Raw genomic sequence first — 22,945 nt, 5'->3', positions numbered from 1 at the left:
GGGTGCAGAGTTGGGGGGTGCAAGATTGGGGGTAGCAGGGTTTTGGGGAGCAGGGTTTCAGGGTCAGGCTTTAGGGGGACAGGGTTTGGGGGGCAGGGTTGGGAGGGATGATTTTGGGGTGCAGGGTTTAGGGCAGCAGGATCTTGGGGTGAAGGGGTTTGGTGTGAAGGGTTGGGTAGGACAGGATTTGGGGTGCAGGTTTTTAGGGTGCAACTTGTGGGGGCCAGGATTTGGGGTACAGGGTTTGGGGGTGCAGGGTTTAGTGGTGCAGGGTTTGGGGGTGCAGGTCTTGGGGGGGCAGAATTAGGGTGCAAGACTTGAGGGTGCAGGGTTTGGGGGTTTGGGACATGGGGCTGGAGGATTTGGGGGTGCAGGATTTGGGGTGCAGTGTGTGGGGGTGTGTCCTGGTTTTGTTAAAAACAAGTTTCTCTTTTAGTGAATTTGCCTGTCAGCTCAAGCCTTCATGTCAGCTGCATTTTCCTGGAGAACCCAACACATGTTTTGGTTAAACCCAGCAATGGAATGGAAACTTATTGATAAGCACGGATGGACATCTCGCGAGAGGGGCAACGAGAAAACTGATGTCCGAGAGACTGACCAATGGTGAATAACATTCCGTTCACGTGAATACTTCATATAAAAGTGGGAGATCACGAGGATCTCGTCCCCTTTGCCTTTTTTCCCTTTTTCCTCATGGCTGACATTAGGAGAGGACCTTGCTGGTTTTGCCATAAAACGAAGCAAGGTCAAGGGACCTGCACGAGAGATCCAGTTTTTAGGAATAAAATGGCAAGATGGTCGTCGTCAGATCCCAATGGATGTGATCAACAAAATTGCAGCAATGTCTCCACCTACTAATAAAAAGGAGACACAGACTTTCTTGGGCATTGTAGGTTTTTGGAGAATGCATATTCCTGACCACAGCCACATTGTGAGCCCTCTCTATCGAGTGACTCGTAAAAAGAACCAATTTGAGTGGGGCCCTGAACAACGCCAAGCCTTTGAACAAATGAAGCGTGAGATAACTCATGCGGTGGCCCTGGGACCAGTCCGAACTGGACTAGGTGTTAAAAATGTGCTCTACACCGCAGCCGGAGATAATGGACTTACCTGGAGCCTCTGGCAGAAAGCACCAGGAGAAACCCGAGGTCGACCCTTAGGTTTTTGGAGTCGAGGATACAAAGGATCTGAGGCCAACTGTACTGCAACTGAAAAGGAGAGACTGGCAGCATATGAAGGAGTTGGAGCTGCTTCAGAAGTGATGGGCACTGAAGCACAGCTCCTCCTGCACCTCGACTGCCGGTGCTGAGCTGGGTGTGCAAAGGGACGGTTCCCTCTCCACATCATGCAGCCGAAGTTACATGGAGTAAATGGATTGCACTGATCACGCAATGAGCTCGGATTGGAAGTCCCAACCGTCCAGGGATATTAGAAGTGATTACAGACTGGCCAGAAAGCAAAGACTTTGGGATGTCTGCAGATGAGGAGGAAGTAAAACGTGCTGAAGAAGCACCACCATATAATCCGCTTTCAGAGACTGATAAGCAGTGTGCACTGTTCACAGGTGGATCCTGTCGTCTGTAGGAAAACATCGAAGGTGAAAGCTGCTGTGTGGAGTCCCACACGACAAGTTACAGAAGCCCCTGAAGGACAAGGTGAATCCAGTCAGTTTGCAGCAGTGAAAGCCATCCAGCTGGCTTTGGACATTGCTGAACGAGAGAAGTGGCCAATGCTTTGTCTCTATACTGACTCATGGATGGGAGCAAATGCCTTGTGGGGGTGGCTACGGCAATGGAAGAAAAGTAACTGGCAGCGCAGAGGTGAAACCATTGGGAACCACGCTGTGGGAAGACATTGCTGCTTGGCTGGAGAGCCTGCCTGGGGAAGTTGGTCATGTAGATGCTCATGTGCCTAAAAGTCGAGCCACCGAGGAACATCGAAACAACCAACAAGCGGATCAAGCTGCTAAGATTAAAGTAGCTGAGGTGGACTTGGGCTGGCAACATAAAGGTGAACTTTTCCTAGCTTGGTGGGCCCATGGTGCTTCAGGGCATCAAGGTAGAGATGCAACATGAAAATGGGCTCGTGATCGAGGGGTGGATTTAACTATGGACACTGTTTCACAGGTTATTCATGAATGTGAAACTTGCGCCGAAATCAAACAAGCAAAACGGTTAAAGCCTGTATGGTATGGGGGGCGATGGTTAAAGTGTAAGTATGGAGAAGCTTGGCAGATTGATTATATTACACTTCCACAAACACGCCAAGGTAAGCGTTATGTACTTACAATGGTGGAAGCAACCACTGGATGGTTGGAAACATCTGCCGTACCTCATGCTACAGCCCGAAATACCATCTTGGGCCTTGAGAAGCAAGTCCTTTGGTGGCCGGGTACGCCAGAAAGAATTGAATCAGACAATGGTACTCATTTCAAAAACAGTATTATAGACAATTGGGCCAAAGAACATGGTATTGAGTGGGTGTATCATATTCCATATCATGCACCAGCCTCTGGGAAAACTGAAAGGTGCAATGGTTTGTTAAAAACTACACTAAAGGCACTTGGTGGTGGAGCCTTTAAAAACTGGGATTCACATTTAGCAAAAGCCACTTGGTTGGTCAACACTAGGGGATCAATCAATCGAGCCGGGCCTGCCCAATCAGAAATTCTATGGACTGTAGAAGGAGATAAAGTCCCTGTAGTACACATGAAAAATATGTTAGGAAAGGCAGTCTGGGTTCCTCCTGCCTCAGGCACAGGCAAACCTATTCGTGGGATTGTTTTTGCCCAGGGACCTGGCAGCACCTGGTGGGTGATGCTTAAGGATGGAGAAGTTCGGTGTGCACCTCAAGGGGATTTGATTTTAGGTGAAAATATGCAATGCTGAACTGTACGATGTGAATTGCTGCACTAACAATGTTTAATAAGTGTCTTTCAGATCAAGACAATGGTGATGAAACCAGCGCTGGCTTCTTCGAGTGGCGCCCGACACCTTCTTGGAAGTTGGTGTCCTTAACCCACCAACAGGGGTCATGAGATGCACTTGGACCATTTTCCCTGCCCTGGGAGACTGTGGTGACAAAATGAACTTAATGAACTTTTCAAAGGATGGTCCACTGATTAATTACTCCTGTGTATATATGTACATATATATATGTATATATATATAGTAGTAGTGATTAATTAGATTGTATTGATAGATTGTATTGATAAGGTTTAAGTATTCAGTGAATGTCATATGATAAGGGGTGGAATGTCCTGGTTTTGTTAAAAACAAGTTTCTCTTTTAGTGAATTTGCCTGTCAGCTCAAGCCTTCATGTCAGCTGCATTTTCCTGGAGAACCAGACACATGTTTTGGCAAACCCAGCAATGGAATGAAAACTTATTGACAAGCACAGATGGACATCTCGCGAGAGGGGCAACGAGAAACTGGTGATCGAGAGACTGACCAACGGTGAATAACATTCCATTCACGTGAATACTTCATATAAAAGTGGGAGATCACGAGGATCTCGCCCCTTTTCCCTTTCTCCCTTTTCTCCTCATGGCTGACATTAGGAGAGGACCTTGCTGGTCGTCCCTGCGAACTGAGGCCAGTGAGAGACTGAATCCAGCTCCGGTTGGCTGCAGAGTCTGATCCAGGACTTTGGGTGCTGGCTCTGCAGTTGCTGAGACTTACAAGATGGGTTTTGTATATTTGTATTATTTTCTCTGCTCTTATCAGTAGCATCAGTAAAACATCTTGAACTTTTCCAGCTCTCTCCCCTCTGTGCTTCTTCCCCTCCCGATCGCCTGTGCTGAGTGGGAAGGGGGGAGAGGGAGGGGCAAAAGGGGGAATTGGGGGGGGGAGAGGAGGTTGACAACACATCTGCCAGGGTTTGATTGTCACCCCGCAATCTTAACCCTCGACAGGGACAAAGAGGGTCCTGGGATGTCACAATGGGCCCTGGGGACAAAGGGCGGTCGCCAGGATATCACAATGGGCTCTGGTGACAATGGGGTCCCCAGGATGTCACAATGGGCCCTGGGGACAAGGGGGGGTCCCCTGAACTTCACAATGGGCCCTGGGGACAAAGAGGGCTCCCCAGCATATCACAATGGGCCCTGGGGACAATGGGGGGTCCTGGGACGTCACAATGGGCCCTGGGGACAAGGGGGGGTCCCCAGGATGTCACAATGGGCCCTGGGGACAAAGAGCGTCCCCAGCATGTCACAATGGGCCCCGGGGACAAAGGGGGTCCCCACGGTATCAGAATGGGCCCTGGGGACAAAGGGGGGTCCCCTGAATGTCACAATGGGCCCTGGGGACAATGGGGGGTCCTGGGATGTCTCAATGAGCCCTGCGGACAAGGGTGGTACCCACGGTGTCACAATGGGCCCTGGGCACAACGGGGGGTCCCCATAGTGTCACAATGGGTCCTGGGGACAATGGGGGGTCCTGGGACGTCACAATGGGCCCTGGGGACAAGGGGGGGTCCCCTGAATGTCACAATGGGCCCTGGGGACAATGGGGGGTCCTGGGATGTCTCAATGAGCCCTGCGGACAAGGGTGGTACCCACGGTGTCACAATGGGCCCTGGGCACAACGGGGGGTCCCCATAGTGTCACAATGGGTCCTGGGGACAATGGGGGGTCCTGGGACGTCACAATGGGCCCTGGGGACAAGGGGGGGGTCCCCAGGATGTCACAATGGGCCCTGGGGAAAAAGAGGGGTCCCCTGAATGTCACAATGGGCCCTGGGGACAAGGGGGTGCAGAGGATGTCACAATGGGCCCTGGGGACAATGGGGGGTCCTGGGATGTCACAATGGGCCCTGGGGACAATGGGAGTCCCCAGGGTGTCACAATGGGCCTTGGGAACAAGGGGGTCCCCCAGATATCACAATGGGCCCTGGGGACAATGGAAGGTACTGGGCTGTCACAATGGACCCTGAGGACAAGGGGGGTCCCCAGGATGTCACAATGAAGTCTTGGGACAAAGGGGGTCCCCAGGATGTCACAATGGGCCCTGGGGACAAAGCGGGGGTCCTGGAATCTCACAATGGGCCCCAGTGACAAAGGGGGTCCCTATGGTGCCACAATGGGCCCTGGGGACAAAGGGGGTCCCCTGGATGTCACAATGGGCTCTGGGGACAAGGAGGGTCCCCAGGATGTCACAATGGGCCCTGGGGACAAAGGGGGTCCCCACGGTATCAGAATGGGCCCTGGGGACAAGGGGGGTCCCCTGAATGTCACAATGGGCCCTGGGGACAATGGGGGGTCCTGGGATGTCACAATGAGCCCTGCAGACAAGGGTGGTACCCACAGTATCACAATGGGCCCTGGGCACAAGGGGGGGTCCCCATAGTGTCACAATGGACCCTGGGGACAAGGGGGTGCCGAGGATGTCACAATGGGCCCTGGGGACAATGGGGGGTCCTGGGATGTCACAATGAGCCCTGCAGACAAGGGTGGTACCCACAGTATCACAATGGGCCCTGGGCACAAGGGGGGGTCCCCATAGTGTCACAATGGACCCTGGGGACAAGGGGGTGCCGAGGATGTCACAATGGGCCCTGGGGACAATGGGGGGTCCTGGGACCGCACAATGGGCCCTGAGGACAATGGTGGGTCCCCTGAATGTCAAAATGGGCCCTAGGGACAAAGGGGGGTCCGCAGGATGTCACAATGGGCACTGGGGACAAAGGGGGGGTCCCCAGGATGTCACAATGGGCCCTGGGGACAATGTGGGGTCCTGGGATTTCACAATGGGCCCCAGTGACAAAGGGGGTCCCCTGAATGTCACAATGGGTCCTGGGGACAATGGGGGGTCCTGGGACGTCACAATGGGCCCTGGGGACAAGGGGGGGTCCCCAGGATGTCACAATGGGACCTGGGGACAAAGAGGGTCCCCTGAATGTCACAATGGGCCCTGGGGACAGGGGGGTGCAGTGGATGTCACAATGGGCCCTGGGGACAATGGGGGGCATCCAGGATGTCAGAATGAGTCATGAGGACAAGGGGGGGTCCCCATGGTGTCACAATGGGTCCCCAGTGACAAGGAGGGGTCCCCATGGTGTCACAATAGGCCCTGGGGACAAAGTGGGGTCCAAGAATGTCACAATGGGCCCTGGGGACAAAAGGGGTTGCCATGGTGCCACAATGGGCCCTGGGGTCAAAGGGGGTCCCCATGGTGCTACAATGGGCCCTGGGGACAAAGGGGGGTCCTGGGATGTCACAATGAGCCCTGGGGACAAAGGGGGTGTCCCCATGGTGCCACAACGGGCCCTGGGAGGAAGGGAATGGCCAGGATGTCACAATGGGTCCTGGGGAAAATGGGGGGTGCCCAGGATGTCACAATGGACCCTGAGGACAAGCGGGGGTCTCCATGGTGTCACAATGGGCCCCAGTGACAAAGGGGGTCCCCTGAATGTCACAATAGGTCGTGGGGACAATAGGGGGTCCTGAGACGTCACAATGGGCCCTGGGGACAAGGAGGGATCCCCAGGATGTCACAATGGGCCCTGGGGACAATGGGGGGTCCTGGGACGTCACAATGGGCCCTGGGGACAAGGGGGGGTCCCCAGGATGTCACAATGGGCCCTGGGGACAAAGAGGGGTCCCCTGAATGTCACAATGGGCCCTGGGGACAAGGGGGTGCAGAGGACGTCACGATGGGCCCTGGAGACAATGGGGGGTCCTGGGACATCAGAATGGGCCCTGGGGACAAGGAGGGATCCCCAGGATGTCACAATGGGCCCTGGGGACAATGGGGGGTCCTGGGACGTCACAATGGGCCCTGGGGACAAGGGGGGGTCCCCAGGATGTCACAATGGGCCCTGGGGACAAGGGCGTGCCGAGGATGTCACAATGGGCCCTGGGGACAATGGGGGGTCCTGGGATGTCACAATGGGCCCTGGGGACAAGGTGGGGTCCCCAGGATGTCACAATGGGCATTGGGAACAAGGGGGTCCCCCAGATATCACAATGGGCCCTGGGGACAATGTAAGGTCCTGGGCTGTCACAATGGACCCTGAGCACAAGGGGGGTCCCCAGGATGTCACAATGAAATCTTGGGACAAAGGGGGTCCCCAGGATGTCACAATGGGCCCTGGGGACAAAGGGGGTCCCCACGGTGTCAGAATGGGCCCTGGGCACAAGGGGGGTCCCCTGAATGTCACAATGGGCCCTGGGGACAATGGGGGGTCCTGGGATGTCACAATGAGCCCTGGGGACAAGGGGGGGTCCCCATAGTGTCACAATGGACCCTGGGGACAAGGGGATGCCGAGGATGTCACAATGGGCCCTGGGGACAATGGGGGGTCCTGGGACCTCACAATGGGCCCCGAGGACAATGGTGGGTCCCCTGAATGTCAAAATGGGCCCTGGGGACAAAGGGGGGTCCGCAGGATGTCACAATGGGCACTGGGGATAAAGGGGGGGTCCCCATGGTGTCACAATGGGCCCAAGTGACAAGGAGGGTCCCCACGGTGCCACGATGGGTCCTGGGGACAAGGGCGTCCCCCAGATGTCACAATGGGCCCTGGGGACAATGGGAGGCCCCAAGGTGTTCAGAACGAGCCCTGGGGACAAAGTGGAATCCTGGAATGCCACAATGGCCCCCAGTGACAAAGGGGTTCCCCATGGTGCCACAATGGGCCCTGGGGACAAAAGGGGTCCCCAGGATTTCACAATAGCACTGGGGACAAAGGGGGGTCGTGGGATGTCACAATGGGCCCTGGGGACAAGGGAGATCCCCATGGTGTCACAATAAGCCCTGGGGACAAAGGGTGGTCCTGGGACATTTCAATGGGCCCTGGGGACAAAGGGGGGACCCCAGGATGTCACAATGGGCCCTGGGGACAAAGGGGGGTCCCCATGGTGTCACAATGGGCCCTGGGGACAAGGGGGTCCCCCAGATATCGCAATGGGCCCTGGGGACAAAGTAAGGTCCTGGGCTGTCACAATGGACCCTGAGGACAAGGGGGGTCCCCCAGATGTCACAATGGGCCCTGGGGACCAGGGGGGGTCCTGGGATGTCACAATGGGCCCCAGTGACAAAGAGGGTCCTCATGGTGCCACAATGGGCCCCAGTGACAAAGGGGGTCCCCTGGATGTCACAATGGGCTCTGGGGACAATGGGGGGTCCTGGGACGTCGCAATGGGCCCTGGGGACAAGGAGGGCACCCCAGGATGTCACACAGGGCCCTGGGGACAATGGCGTGTCCTGGGACGTCACAGTGGGCCCTGGGAACAAGGGGGGGTCCCCAGGATGTCACAATGGGCCCTGGGGACAAAGACGGGTCCCCTGAATGTCACGATGGGCCCTGGGGACAAGGAGCGATTCCCAGGATGTCACAATGGGCCCTGGGGACAAGGGGGGGTCCCCAGGATGTCACAATGGGCCCTGCGGACAAGGGTGGTACCCACGGTGTCACAATGGTCACTGGGACAAGGGGGGGTCCCTATAGTGTCACAATGGGTCCTGGGGACAAGTGGGGTCCCCTGAAAGTCACAATGGGCCCTGGGGACAATGTGGGGTCCTGGGATGTCACAATGGGCCCCAGTGAACAAACGGGGCCCCCTGAATGTCACAATGGGCCCTGGGGACAATGGGGGGTCCTGGGATGTCACAATGGGCCCTGGGGACAAGGAGGGATCCCCAGGATGTGACAATGGGCCCTGGGGACAATGGCGGGTCCTGGGACGTCACAATGGGCCCTGGGGACAAGGGGGGGTCCCCAGGACGTCACAATGGGCCCTGGGGACAAAGAGGGGTCCCCTGAATGTCACAATGGGCCCTGGGCACAAGGGGGTGCCGAGGATGTCACAATGGGCCCTGGGGACAATGGGGGGTCCTGGGATGTCACAATGGGCCCTGAGGACAATGGTGGGTCCCCTGAATGTCACAATGGGCCCTGGGGACAAAGGGGGGTCCGCAGGATGTCACAATGAGCACTGGGGACAAAGGGGGGCGTCCCCATGGTGTCACAATGGGCCCAAGTGACAAGGAGGGTCCCCACGGTGCCACGATGGGTCCTGGGGACAAGGGCGTCCCCCAGATGTCACAATGGGCCCTGGGGACAATGGGGTTGCCCAGGATGTCACAATGGGCCCTGGGGACAATGGGAGTCCCCAAGGTGTCAGAACGAGCCCTGGGGACAAAGTGGAATCCTGGAATGTCACAATGGCCCCCAGTGACAAAGGGGTTCCCCATGGTGTCACAATGGGCCGTGGGGACAAAAGGGGTCCCCAGGATTTCACAATAGCACTGGGGACAAAGGGGGGTCATGGGATGTCACAATGGGCTCCAGTGACAAAGAGGGTCCTCATGGTACCACAATGGGCCCTGGGGACAAAGGGGGTCCCCAGCATGTCACAATGGGCCCTGGGGACAAAGGGGGTCCTGTGACGTCACAATGGGCCCTGGGGACAAGGGGGGGTCCTGGGACGTCACAATGGGCCCTGGGGACAAGGGGGTGCAGAGGATGTCACAATGGGCCCTGGGGACAATGTCGGGTCCTGGGACGTCACAATGGGCCCTGGGGACAAGGGGGGGTCCCCAGGACGTCACAATGGGCCCTGGGGACAAGGAGGGGTCCCCATGGGGTCACAATAGGCCCTGGGGACAAAGTGGGGTCCAAGAATGTCACAATGGGCCCTGGGGACAAAGGGGGTGGCCCCATGGTGCCACAACGGGCCCTGGGAGCAAGGGGGTGGCCAGGATGTCACAATGGGTCCTGGGGAAAATGGGTGGTGCCCAGGATGTCACAATGGACCCTGAGGACAAGCGGGGGTCTCCATGGTGTCACAATGGGCCCCAGTGACAAAGGGGGTCCCCTGAATGTCACAATAGGTCCTGGGGACAATGGGGGGTCCTGGGACGTCACAATGGGCCCTGGGGACAAGGAGGGATCCCCAGGATGTCAGAATGGGCCCTGGGGACAAAGAGGGGTCCCCTGAATGTCACAATGGGCCCTGGGGACAAGGGGGGGTCCTGGGACATCACAATGGGCCCTGGAGACAAGGAGGGATCCCCAGGATGTCACAATGGGCCCTGGGGACAATGGGGGGTCCTGGGACGTCACAATGGGCCCTGGGAAGAAGGGGGGGTCCCCAGCATGTCACAATGGGCCCTGGGGACAAGGGGGTGCCGAGGATGTCACAATGGGCTCTGGGGACAATGGGGGGTCCTGGGATGTCACAATGGGCCCTGGGGACAAGGGTGGGTCCCCAGGATGTCACAATGGGCCTTGGGAACAAGGGGGTCCCCCAGATATCACAATGGGCCCTGGGGACAATGTAAGGTCCTGGGCTGTCACAATGGACCCTGAGGACAAGGGGGGTCCCTAGGATGTCACAATGAAGTCTTGGGACAAAGGGGGTCCCCAGGATGTCACAATGGGGCCTGGGGACCAGGGTGGGTCCCCAGGGTGTCACAATGGGCCCCAGTGACAAAGGGGGTCCCTATGGTGCCACAATGGGCCCTGGGGACAAAGGGGGTCCCCTGGATGTCACAATGGGCTCTGGGGACAAGGAGGGTCCCCAGGATGTCACAATGGGCCCTGGGGACTAGGGTGGGTCCTGGGATGTCACAATGGGCCCTAGTGACAAAGGGGGTCCCTATGGTGCCACAATGGGCCCTGGGGACAAAGGGGGTCCCCTGGATGTCACAATGGGCCCTGGGGACAAAGAGCGTCCCCAGCATGTCACAATGGGCCCTGGGGACAAAGGGGGTCCCCACGGTATCAGAATGGGCCCTGGGGACAAAGGGGGGTCCCCTGAATGTCACAATGGGCCCTGGGGACAATGGGGGGTCCTGGGATGTCACAATGAGCCCTGCAGACAAGTGTGGTACCCACGGTGTCACAATGGGACCTGGGCACAAGGGGGGGTCCCCATAGTGTCACAATGGGTCCTGGGGACAAGTGGGGTCCCCAGGATGTCACAATGGGCCCTGGGGACAATGTGGGGTCCCCTGAATGTCACAATGGGCCCTGGGGACAAGGGGGTGCCGAGGATGTCACAATGGGCCCTGGGGACAATGGGGGGTCCTGGGACCTCACAATGGGCCCTGAGGACAATGGTGGGTCCCCTGAATGTCAAAATGGGCCCTGGGGACAAAGGGGGGTCCGCAGGATGTCACAATGGGCACTGGGGACAAAGGGGGTGTCCCCAGGATGTCACAATGGGCCCTGGGGACAATGTGGGGTCCTGGGATTTCACAATGGGCCCCAGTGACAAAGGGGGTCCCCTAAATGTCACAATGGGTCCTGGGGACAATGGGGGGTCCTGGGACGTCACAATGGGCCCTGGGGACAAGGAGGGATCCCCAGGATGTCACAATGGGCCCTGGGGACAAAGGGGTGTCCCCAGGATGTCACAATGGGCCCTGCGGACAAGGGTGGTACCCACGGTGTCGCAATGGGCACTGGGCACAAGGGGGGGTCCGTATAGTGTCGCAATGGGTCCTGGGGACAAGTGGGGTCCCCTGAAAGTCACAATGGGCCCTGAGGACAATGGTGGGTCCCCTGAATGTCAAAATGGGCCCCAGTGACAAACGGGGGCCCCTGAATGTCACAATGGGCCCTGGGGACAATGGGGGGTCCCGGGACGTCACAATGGGCCCTGGGGACAAGGAGGGATCCCCAGGATGTCACAATGGGCCCTGGGGACATTGGCGGGTCCTGGGACGTCACAATGGGCCCTGGGGACAAGGGGGGGTCCCCTGGATGTCACAATGGGCCCTGGGGACAAGGGGGTGTCCCCAGGATGTCACAATGGGCCCTGCGGACAAGGGTGGTACCCGCGGTGTAACAATGGGCGCTGGGCACAAGGTGGGGTCCCTATAGTGTCACAATGGGTCCTGGGGACAAGTGGGGTCCCCTGAAAGTCACAATGGGCCCTGGGGACAATGTGGGGTCCTGCGATGTCACAATGGGCGCCAGTGACAAACGGGGGCCCCTGAATGTCACAATGGGCCCTGGGGACAATGGGGGGTCCCGGGACGTCACAATGGGCCCTGGGGACAAGGAGGGATCCCCAGGATGTCACAATGGGCCCTGGGGACAAAGAGGCGTCCCCTGAATGTCACAATGGTCCCTGGGGACAAGGGAGATCCCCATGGTGTCACAATAAGCCCTGGGGACAAAGTGGGGTCCTGGGATGTCACAATGGGCCCTGGGGACAATGGGGGTCCTGGGACGTCACAATGGGCCCTGGGGACAATGGGGGTCCCCACGGTGCCACGATGGGTCCTGGGGACAAGGGCGTCCCCCTAGATGTCACAATGGGCCCTGGGGACAATGGGGTTGCCCAGGATGTCACAATGGACCCTGGGGACAAAGGGGGGTGGGCAGGATGTCACAATGGGTACTGGGGACAAAGGGGGGGTCCCCATGGTGTCACAATGGGTCCCCAGTGACAAGGAGGGTTCCCCATGGTGTCACAATAGGCCCTGGGGACAAAGTGGGGTCCTAGAATGTCACAATGAGCCCTGGGGACAAAGGGGGGTCCTGGGATGTCACAATGGGCCCTGGGGACAAGAGGGGATTCCTAGGATGTCACAATGGGCCCTGGGGACTAATGTGGTCCCCACGGTGTCACAATATGTCCTGGAGACAAAGAGGGGTCCTCAGGATGTCACAATGGGCCCTTGGGACAATGGGGTTCCTGGGATGTCACAATGGGTCCCCAGTGACAAAGGGGGTCCCCAGGATGTCTCAATGTGCCCTGAGGACAATGGGAGGTCCCCATGGTGTCACAATGGGTCCTCAGTGACAAGGGAGGTCTCCACAGTGCCAGGATGGGTCCTGGGGACAAGGAGGTCCCCAGGATGTCACAATGGGCCGTGGGGACAAAGAGGCTCCCCAGGATGTCACAATGGGACCTGGGGACAAGGGGGTCTCCAGGAACTCACAATGGGCTCTGGGGACAATGGAGGTTCCCCAGGATGTTCACAATAGGCCCTGAGGACAAGGGGTGGTCCCCATGCTGTCACAATGGGTCTCCAGTGACAAGGGGGTCCCCAAGGTGTCACAATGGGCCCTGGGGACAATGGGGGGTCCTGGGACGTAACAATAGGCCCTGGGGACAAGGGGGTTCCCCACAGTGTCAAAATGGGTCCTGGGGACAAAGGGGGTCCGCACGGTGTTACAATGGTCCCGGGGGACAAAGGGGGATGCACAGGATGTCACAATGAGCCCTGAGGACAAGGGGGGGTCCCCATGGTGTCACAATGGGTCCCCAGTGACAAGGAGGGTCCCCATGATGTCATGATGGGTCCTGGGGACAAGGGGGTCCCCAGGATGTAACTATGGACCCTGGGGATAATGTGGGGTCCTGGGATGTCACAATGGGCCCCAGTGACAAAGGGGGTCCCTTGAATGTCACAATGGGCCCTGGGGACAATGGGGGGTCCTGGGACGTCACAATGGGCCCTGGGGACAAGGAGGGATCCCCAGGATGTCACAATGGGCCCTGGGGACAATGGGGGGTCCTGGGATGTCACAATGAGCCCTGCAGACAAGTGTGGTACCCACGGTGTCACAATGGGACCTGGGCACAAGGGGGGGTCCCCATAGTGTCACAATGGGTCCTGGGGACAAGTGGGGTCCCCAGGATGTCACAATGGGCCCTGGGGACAATGTGGGGTCCCCTGAATGTCACAATGGGCCCTGGGGACAAGGGGGTGCCGAGGATGTCACAATGGGCCCTGGGGACAATGGGGGGTCCTGGGACCTCACAATGGGCCCTGAGGACAATGGTGGGTCCCCTGAATGTCAAAATGGGCCCTGGGGACAAAGGGGGGTCCGCAGGATGTCACAATGGGCACTGGGGACAAAGGGGGTGTCCCCAGGATGTCACAATGGGCCCTGGGGACAATGTGGGGTCCTGGGATTTCACAATGGGCCCCAGTGACAAAGGGGGTCCCCTAAATGTCACAATGGGTCCTGGGGACAATGGGGGGTCCTGGGACGTCACAATGGGCCCTGGGGACAAGGAGGGATCCCCAGGATGTCACAATGGGCCCTGGGGACAAAGGGGTGTCCCCAGGATGTCACAATGGGCCCTGCGGACAAGGGTGGTACCCACGGTGTTGCAATGGGCACTGGGCACAAGGGGGGGTCCGTATAGTGTCGCAATGGGTCCTGGGGACAAGTGGGGTCCCCTGAAAGTCACAATGGGCCCTGAGGACAATGGTGGGTCCCCTGAATGTCAAAATGGGCCCCAGTGACAAACGGGGGCCCCTGAATGTCACAATGGGCCCTGGGGACAATGGGGGGTCCCGGGACGTCACAATGGGCCCTGGGGACAAGGAGGGATCCCCAGGATGTCACAATGGGCCCTGGGGACATTGGCGGGTCCTGGGACGTCACAATGGGCCCTGGGGACAAGGGGGGGTCCCCTGGATGTCACAATGGGCCCTGGGGACAAGGGGGTGTCCCCAGGATGTCACAATGGGCCCTGCGGACAAGGGTGGTACCCGCGGTGTAACAATGGGCGCTGGGCACAAGGTGGGGTCCCTATAGTGTCACAATGGGTCCTGGGGACAAGTGGGGTCCCCTGAAAGTCACAATGGGCCCTGGGGACAATGTGGGGTCCTGGGATGTCACAATGGGCGCCAGTGACAAACGGGGGCCCCTGAATGTCACAATGGGCCCTGGGGACAATGGGGGGTCCCGGGACGTCACAATGGGCCCTGGGGACAAGGAGGGATCCCCAGGATGTCACAATGGGCCCTGGGGACAAAGAGGCGTCCCCTGAATGTCACAATGGTCCCTGGGGACAAGGGAGATCCCCATGGTGTCACAATAAGCCCTGGGGACAAAGTGGGGTCCTGGGATGTCACAATGGGCCCTGGGGACAATGGGGGTCCTGGGACGTCACAATGGGCCCTGGGGACAATGGGGGTCCCCACGGTGCCACGATGGGTCCTGGGGACAAGGGCGTCCCCCTAGATGTCACAATGGGCCCTGGGGACAATGGGGTTGCCCAGGATGTCACAATGGACCCTGGGGACAAAGGGGGGTGGGCAGGATGTCACAATGGGTACTGGGGACAAAGGGGGGGTCCCCATGGTGTCACAATGGGTCCCCAGTGACAAGGAGGGTTCCCCATGGTGTCACAATAGGCCCTGGGGACAAAGTGGGGTCCTAGAATGTCACAATGAGCCCTGGGGACAAAGGGGGGTCCTGGGATGTCACAATGGGCCCTGGGGACAAGAGGGGATTCCTAGGATGTCACAATGGGCCCTGGGGACTAATGTGGTCCCCACGGTGTCACAATATGTCCTGGAGACAAAGAGGGGTCCTCAGGATGTCACAATGGGCCCTTGGGACAATGGGGTTCCTGGGATGTCACAATGGGTCCCCAGTGACAAAGGGGGTCCCCAGGATGTCTCAATGTGCCCTGAGGACAATGGGAGGTCCCCATGGTGTCACAATGGGTCCTCAGTGACAAGGGAGGTCTCCACAGTGCCAGGATGGGTCCTGGGGACAAGGAGGTCCCCAGGATGTCACAATGGGCCGTGGGGACAAAGAGGCTCCCCAGGATGTCACAATGGGACCTGGGGACAAGGGGGTCTCCAGGAACTCACAATGGGCTCTGGGGACAATGGAGGTTCCCCAGGATGTTCACAATAGGCCCTGAGGACAAGGGGTGGTCCCCATGCTGTCACAATGGGTCTCCAGTGACAAGGGGGTCCCCAAGGTGTCACAATGGGCCCTGGGGACAATGGGGGGTCCTGGGACGTAACAATAGGCCCTGGGGACAAGGGGGTTCCCCACAGTGTCAAAATGGGTCCTGGGGACAAAGGGGGTCCGCACGGTGTTACAATGGTCCCGGGGGACAAAGGGGGATGCACAGGATGTCACAATGAGCCCTGAGGACAAGGGGGGGTCCCCATGGTGTCACAATGGGTCCCCAGTGACAAGGAGGGTCCCCATGATGTCATGATGGGTCCTGGGGACAAGGGGGTCCCCAGGATGTAACTATGGACCCTGGGGATAATGTGGGGTCCTGGGATGTCACAATGGGCCCCAGTGACAAAGGGGGTCCCCTGAATGTCACAATGGGCCCTGGGGACAATGGGGGGTCCTGGGACGTCACAATGGGCCCTGGGGACAAGGAGGGATCCCCAGGATGTCACAATGGGCCCTGGGGACAATGGAGGGTCTTGGGACGTCACAATGGGCCCTAGGGACAAGAGGGGGTCCCCAGGATGTCACAATGGGCCCTGGGGACAAAGAGGGGTCCCCTGAATGTCACAATGGGCCCTGGGGACAAGGGGGTGCCGAGGATGTCACAATGGGCCCTGGGGACAATGGGGGTCCTGGGACGTCACAATGGGCCCTGGGGACACAGAGGGGCCCTAGGACGTCACAATCAGCCCTGGCGACAAGATGGGGTCCCCTGAGAGTCACAATGAGCCCTGGGAAGAGAGGGGGCTCCCAAGGACATCACAATGGGCCCTGGGAACAATGGGGGGTCCTGGGACGTCACAATGGGCCCTGGGGACTAGGAGGGATCCCCAGGATGTCACAATGGGCCCTGGGGACAAGGGGGGGTCCCCAGGATGTCACAATGGGCCCTGGGGACAAAGAGGGGTCCCCTGAATGTCACAATGGGCCCTGGGGACAAGGGGGTGCAGGGGATGTCACAATGGGCCCTGGGGACAATGGGGGGTCCTGGGATGTCACAATGGGCCCTGGGGACAAGGAGGGATCCCCAGGATGTCACAATGGATCCTGGGGACAAGGGGGGGTCGCCAGGATGTCACAATGGGCCCTGGGGACAAAGTATGGTCCTGGGATGTCACAATGGGCCCTGGGGACAAGGGGGGGTCCCCAGGATGTCACAATGGGCCTTGGGAACAAGGGGGTCCCCCAGATATCACAATGGGCCCTGGGGACAATGTAAGGTCCTGGGCTGTCACAATGGACCCTGAGGACAAGGGGGGTCCCCAGGATGTCACAATGAAGTCTTGGGACAAAGGGGGTCCCCAGGATGTCACAATGGGCCCTGGGGACCAGGGGGGGTCCTGGGATGTCACAATGGGCCCCAGTGACAAAGGGGGTCCCTATGGTGCCACAATGGGCCCTGGGGACAAAGAGGGTTCCCAGGATGTCACAATGGGCCCTGGGGACAGAGAGGATCCCCAGCATGTCACAATGGGCCCTGGGGACAAAGGGGGTCCCCACGGCATCAGAATGGGCCCTGGGGACAAGGGGGGTCCCCTGAATGTCACAATGGGCCCTGGGGACAATGGGGGGTCCTGGGATGTCACAATGAGCCCTGCAGACAAGGGTGGTACCCACAGTGTCACAATGGACCCTGGGGACAAGGGGGTGCCGAGGATGTCACAATGGGCCCTGGGGACAGAGAGGATCCCCAGCATGTCACAATGGGCCCTGGGGACAAAGGGGGTCCCCACGGCATCAGAATGGGCCCTGGGGACAAGGGGGGTCCCCTGAATGTCACAATGGGCCCTGGGGACAATGGGGGGTCCTGGGATGTCACAATGAGCCCTGCAGACAAGGGTGGTACCCACAGTGTCACAATGGACCCTGGGGACAAGGGGGTGCCGAGGATGTCACAATGGGCCCTGGGGACAATGGGGGGTCCTGGGACCTCACAATGGGCCCTGAGGACAATGGTGGGTCCCCTGAATGTCAAAATGGGCCCTGGGGACAAAGGGGGGTCCGCAGGATGTCACAATGGCCACTGGGGACAAAGGGGGGGTCCCCAGGATGTCACAATGGGCCCTGGGGACAGTGTGGGGTCCTGGGATTTCACAATGGGCCCCAGTGACAAAGGGGGTCCCCTGAATGTCACAATGGGTCCTGGGGACAATGGGGGCTCCTGGGACATCACAATGGGCTCTGGGGACAAGGGGGGGTCCCCAGGATGTCACAATGGGCCCTGGGGACAAAGAGGGGTCCCCTGAATGTCACAATGGGCCCTGGGGACAAGGGGGTGTCCCCAGGATGTCACAATGGGCCCTGCGGACAAGGGTGGTACCCACGGTGTCACAATGGGCACTGGGCACAAGGGGGGGTCCCTATAGTGTCACAATGGGTCCTGGGGACAAGTGGAGTCACCTGAAAGTCACAATGGGCCCTTGGGACAATGTGGGGTCCTGGGATCTCACAATGGGCCCCAATGACAAACGGGGGCCCCTCAATGTCACAATGGGCCCTGGGGACAATGGGGGGTCCTGGGACGTCACAATGGGCCCTGGGGACAAAGGGCGGTCCTCAGGATATCACAATGGGCCCTGGGGACAAAAGGTGGTCGCCAGGATATCACAATGGGCTTTGGTGACAATGGGGTCCCCAGGATGTCACAATGGGCCCTGGGGACAAAGAGTGTCACCAGGATATCAGAATGGGCCCTGAGGACAAGTTGGGGTCCCCTGAATTTCACAATGAGCCCTGGGGACAAAGAGGGCTCCCCAACATATCACAATGGGCCCTGGGGACAATGGGGGGTCCTGGGACGTCACAATGGGCCCTGGGGACAAGGAGGGATCCACAGGATGTCACAATGGGCCCTGGGGACAATGGGGGGTCCTGGGACGTCACAATGGGCCCTGGGGACAAGGGGGGGTCCCCAGGATGTCACAATGGGCCCTGGGGACAAAGAGGGGTCCCCTGAATGTCACAATGGGCCCTGGGGACAAGGGGGTGCAGTGGATGTCACAATGGGCCCTGGGGACAATGGGGGGCGTCCAGGATGTGAGAATGAGTCCTGAGGACAAGGCGGGGTCCCCATGGTATCACAATGGGTCCCCAGTGACAAGGAGGCGTCCCCATGGTGTCACAATAGGCCCTGGGGACAAAGTGGGGTCCAAGAATGTCACAATGGGCCCTGGGGACAAAAGCGGTTGCCATGGTGCCACAATGGGCCCTGGGGTCAAAGGGGGTCCCCATGGTGCTACAATGGGCCCTGGGGACAAAGGGGGGTCCTGGGATGTCACAATAGGCCCCAGTGACAAAGAGGGTCCCCAGGATGTCACAATGGGCCCTGGGGACAAAGAGGGGTCCCCTGAATGTCACAATGGGCCCTGGGGACAAGGGGGTGCAGAGGATGTCACAATGGGCCCTGGGGACAAGGGTGGTACCCACGGGGTCACAATGGCCCCTGGGCAAAAGGGGGGGTCCCCATAGTGTCACAATGGGTCCTGGGGACAATGGGGGGTCCTGGGACGTCACAATGGGCTCTGGGGACAAGGGGGGGTCCCCAGGATGTCACAATGGGCCCTGGGGACAAAGAGGGGTCCCCTGAATGTCACAATGGGCCCTGGGGACAAGGGGATGCAGTGGATGTCACAATGGGCCCTGGGGACAATGCAGGGTGTCCAGGATGTGAGAATGAGTCCTGAGGACAAGGGGGGTCCCCATGGTGTCATAATGGGTCCCCAGTGACAAGGAGGGGTCCCCATGGTGTCACAATGGGCCCCAGTGACAAAGGGGGTCCCCTGAATGTCACAATAGGTCCTGGGGACAATGGGGGGTCCTGGGACGTCACAATGGGCCCTGGGGACAAGGAGGGATCCCCAGGATGTCACAATGGGCCCTGGGGACAAAGAGGGGTCCCCTGAATGTCACAATGGGCCCTGGGGACAAGGGGGTGCAGAGGATGTCACAATGGGCCCTGGGGACAATGGGGGGTCCTCGGACATCACAATGGGCCCTGAAGACAAGGAGGGATCCCCAGGATGTCACAATTGGCCCTGGGGACAATGGCGGGTCCTGGGACGTCACAATGGGCCCTGGGGACAAGGGGGGGTCCCCAGGATGTCACAATGGGCCCTGGGGACAAAGAGGAGTCCCCTGGATGTCACAATGGGCCCTGGGGACAGGGGGGTGCAGTGGATGTCACAATGGGCCCTGGGGACAATGCGGGGTGTCCAGGATGTGAGAATGAGTCCTGAGGACAAGGGGGGGTCCCCATGGTGTCACAATGGGTCCCCAGTGGCAAGGAGGGGTCCCCATGGTGTCACAATAGGCCCTGGGGACAAAGTGGGGTCCAAGAATGTCACAATGGGCAATGGGGACAAAAGGGGTTGCCATAGTACCACAATGGGCCCTGGGGTCAAAGGGGGTCCCCATGGTGCTACAATGGGCCCTGGGGACAAAGGGGGGTCCTGGGATGTCACAATGGGCCCTGGGGACAAAGGGGGTGTCCCCATGGTGCCACAACGGGCCCTGGAAGCAAGGGGGTGGCCAGGATGTCACAATGAGTCCTGGGGAAAATGGGGGGTGCCCAGGATGTCACAATGGAGCCTGAGGACAAGCGGGGGTCTCCATGGTGTCACAATGGGCCCCAGTGACAAAGGGGGTCCCCTGAATGTCACAATAGGTCCTGGGGACAATGGGGGGTCCTGGGATGTCACAATGGGCCCTGGGGACAAGGAGGGATCCCCAGGATGTCACAGTGGGCCCTGGGGACAATGGGGGGACCTGGGACGTCACAATGGGCCCTGGGGACAAGGGGGGGTCCCCAGGATGTCACAATGGGCCCTGGGGACAAAGAGGGGTCCCCTGAATGTCACAATGGGCCCTGGGGACAAAGGGGTGCAGAGGATGTCACAATGGGCCCTGGGGACAATGGGGGGTCCTGGGACATCACAATGGGCCCTGGGGACAAGGAGGGATCCCCAGGATGTCACAATGGGCCCTGGGGACAATGGGGGGTCCTGGGACGTCACAATGGGCCCTGGGGACAAGGGGGGGTCCCCAGGATGTCACAATGGGCCTTGGGAACAAGAGGGTCCCCAAGATATCACAATGGGCCCTGGGGACAATGTAAGGTCCTGGGCTGTCACAATGGACCCTGAGGACAAGGGGGGACCCCAGGATGTCACAATGAAGTCTTGGGACAAAGGGGGTCCCCACGATGTCACAATGGGCCCTGGGGACAAAGGGGGGTCCCCTGAATGTCACAATGGGCCCTGGGGACAATGGGGGGTCCTGGGATGTCACAATGGACCCTGGGGACAAGGGGGTGCCGAGGATGTCACAATGGGCCCTGGGGACAATGGGGGGTCCTGGGACCTCACAATGGGCCCTGAGGACAATGGTGGGTCCCCTGAATGTCAAAATGGGCCCTGGGGACAAAGGGGGGTCCGCAGGATGTCACAATGGGCACTGGGGATAAAGGGGGGGTCCCCATGGTGTCACAATGGGCCCAAGTGACAAGGAGGGTCCCCACGGTGCCACGATGGGTCCTGGGGACAAGGGCGTCCCCCAGATGTCACAATGGGCCCTGGGGACAATGGGGTTGCCCAGGATGTCACAATGGGCCCTGGGGACAATGGGAGGCCCCAAGGTGTTCAGAACGAGCCCTGGGGACAAAGTGGAATCCTGGAATGTCACAATAGCCCCCAGTGACAAAGGGGTTCCCCATGGTGTCACAATGGGCCCTGGGGACAAAAGGGGTCCCCAGGATTTCGCAATAGCACTGGGGACAAAGGGGAGTCATGGGATGTGACAATGGGCCTTGGGGACACAGAGGGGCCCTAGGACGTCACAATCAGCCCTGGGGACAAGGGGGGGTCCCCTGAAAGTCACAATGAGCCCTGGGAACAGAGGGGGCTCCCCAGGACATCACAATGGGCCCTGGGAACAATGGGGGGTCCTGGGACGTCACAATGGGCCCTGGGGACAAGGGGGGGTCTCCAGGATGTCACAATGGGCCCTGGGGACAAAGAGGGGTCCCTAAAGTGTCACAATGGGCCCTGGGGACACAGAGGGGCCCTGGGACGTCACAATCAGCCCTGGGGACAAAGTGGGGTCCTGGGATGTCACAATGGGCCCCAGTGACAAAGGGGGTCCCCATAGTGCCACAATGGGCCGTGGGGACAAAAGGGGTGCCCAGGATGTCACAATGGGCCCTGGGGACCAGGGTGGTCCTGCGATGTCACAATGGGCCCTGGGGACAAAGGGTGTCCCCTGGTTTTCACAATGGGCTCTGGGGACAAAGGGGGGTCCTGCGATGTCACAATGAGCCCTGCGGTCAAGGGTGGTACCCACGGTGTCACAATGGGCCCTGGGAACAAGGGGGGTTCCCCATAGTGTCACAATGGGTCCTGGGGAAAATGGGGTCCCCAGGATGTCACAATGGGCCCTGGGGACAATGTGGGGTCCTGGGATGTCACAATGGGACCCAGTGACAAAGGGGTTCCCTGAATGTTACAATGGGTCCTAAGGACAATGGGGGTCCTGGGACGTCACAATGGGCCCTGGGGACAAGGAGGGATCCCCAGGATGTCACAATGGGCCCTGGGGACAAGGGGGGGTCCCCAGGATGTCACAATGTGCCCTGGGTACAAAGAGGCGTCCCCTGAATGTCGCAATGGGCCCTGGGGACAAGGGGGGGTCCTAAGACGTCACAATGGGCTCTGGGGCCAAGCAGGGATCCCCAGGATGTCACAATGGGCCCTGGAGACAATGGGGGGTCCTGGGACGTCACAATGGGTCCCGGTGACAAGGGGGCATCCCCAGGATGTCAAAATGCGCCCTGGGGCCCAGGGGGGTCCTGCGATGTCACAATTGGCCCTGGGGACAAAGGGGGTCCCCTGGATGTCACAATGGGCTCTGGGGACAAAGGGGATCCCCACGGTATCAGAATGGGCCCTGGGGACAAAGGTGGGTCCTGGGATGTCACAATGAGCCCTGCGGACAAGGGTGGTACCCACGGTGTCACAATGGGTCCCAGTGACAAAGGGGCCCCCTGAATGTCACAATGGGTCCTGGGGACAACAGGGGGTCCTGCGACGTCACAATGGGCCCTGGGGACAAGGAGGGTCCCCAGGATGTGTCAATGGGCCCTGGGGACAAAGAGGGGTCCACTGAATGTCACAATGGGCCCTGGGGACAAGGGGGTGCAGTGGATGTCACAATGGGCCCTGGGGACAATGGGGGGTCCTGGAATGTCACAATGGGCCTTGGGGACAATGGG

The 22,945-nt window shown here is 59.4% G+C and overlaps 1 long non-coding RNA gene across 1 annotated transcript in view; it reads right to left on the bottom strand.

Moving 5' to 3' along the window:
- Positions 1 to 569: 569 nt before the first annotated feature.
- The window catches only part of LOC139829519 (uncharacterized), a 57,494-nt gene continuing 35,118 nt past the window's right edge, over positions 570 to 22,945 (bottom strand). The window contains exon 3 of the long non-coding RNA XR_011742023.1: positions 570 to 3,799. This is a non-coding gene — a long non-coding RNA (uncharacterized lncRNA). The remainder of the gene's footprint in view (positions 3,800 to 22,945) is intronic.

The sequence above is a fragment of the Patagioenas fasciata genome, chromosome 20 (assembly GCF_037038585.1).
Source record: "Patagioenas fasciata isolate bPatFas1 chromosome 20, bPatFas1.hap1, whole genome shotgun sequence".
Classification (NCBI taxonomy): Eukaryota; Metazoa; Chordata; class Aves; order Columbiformes; family Columbidae; genus Patagioenas; species Patagioenas fasciata.
This window is presented reverse-complemented; position numbering and strand designations above follow the sequence as displayed.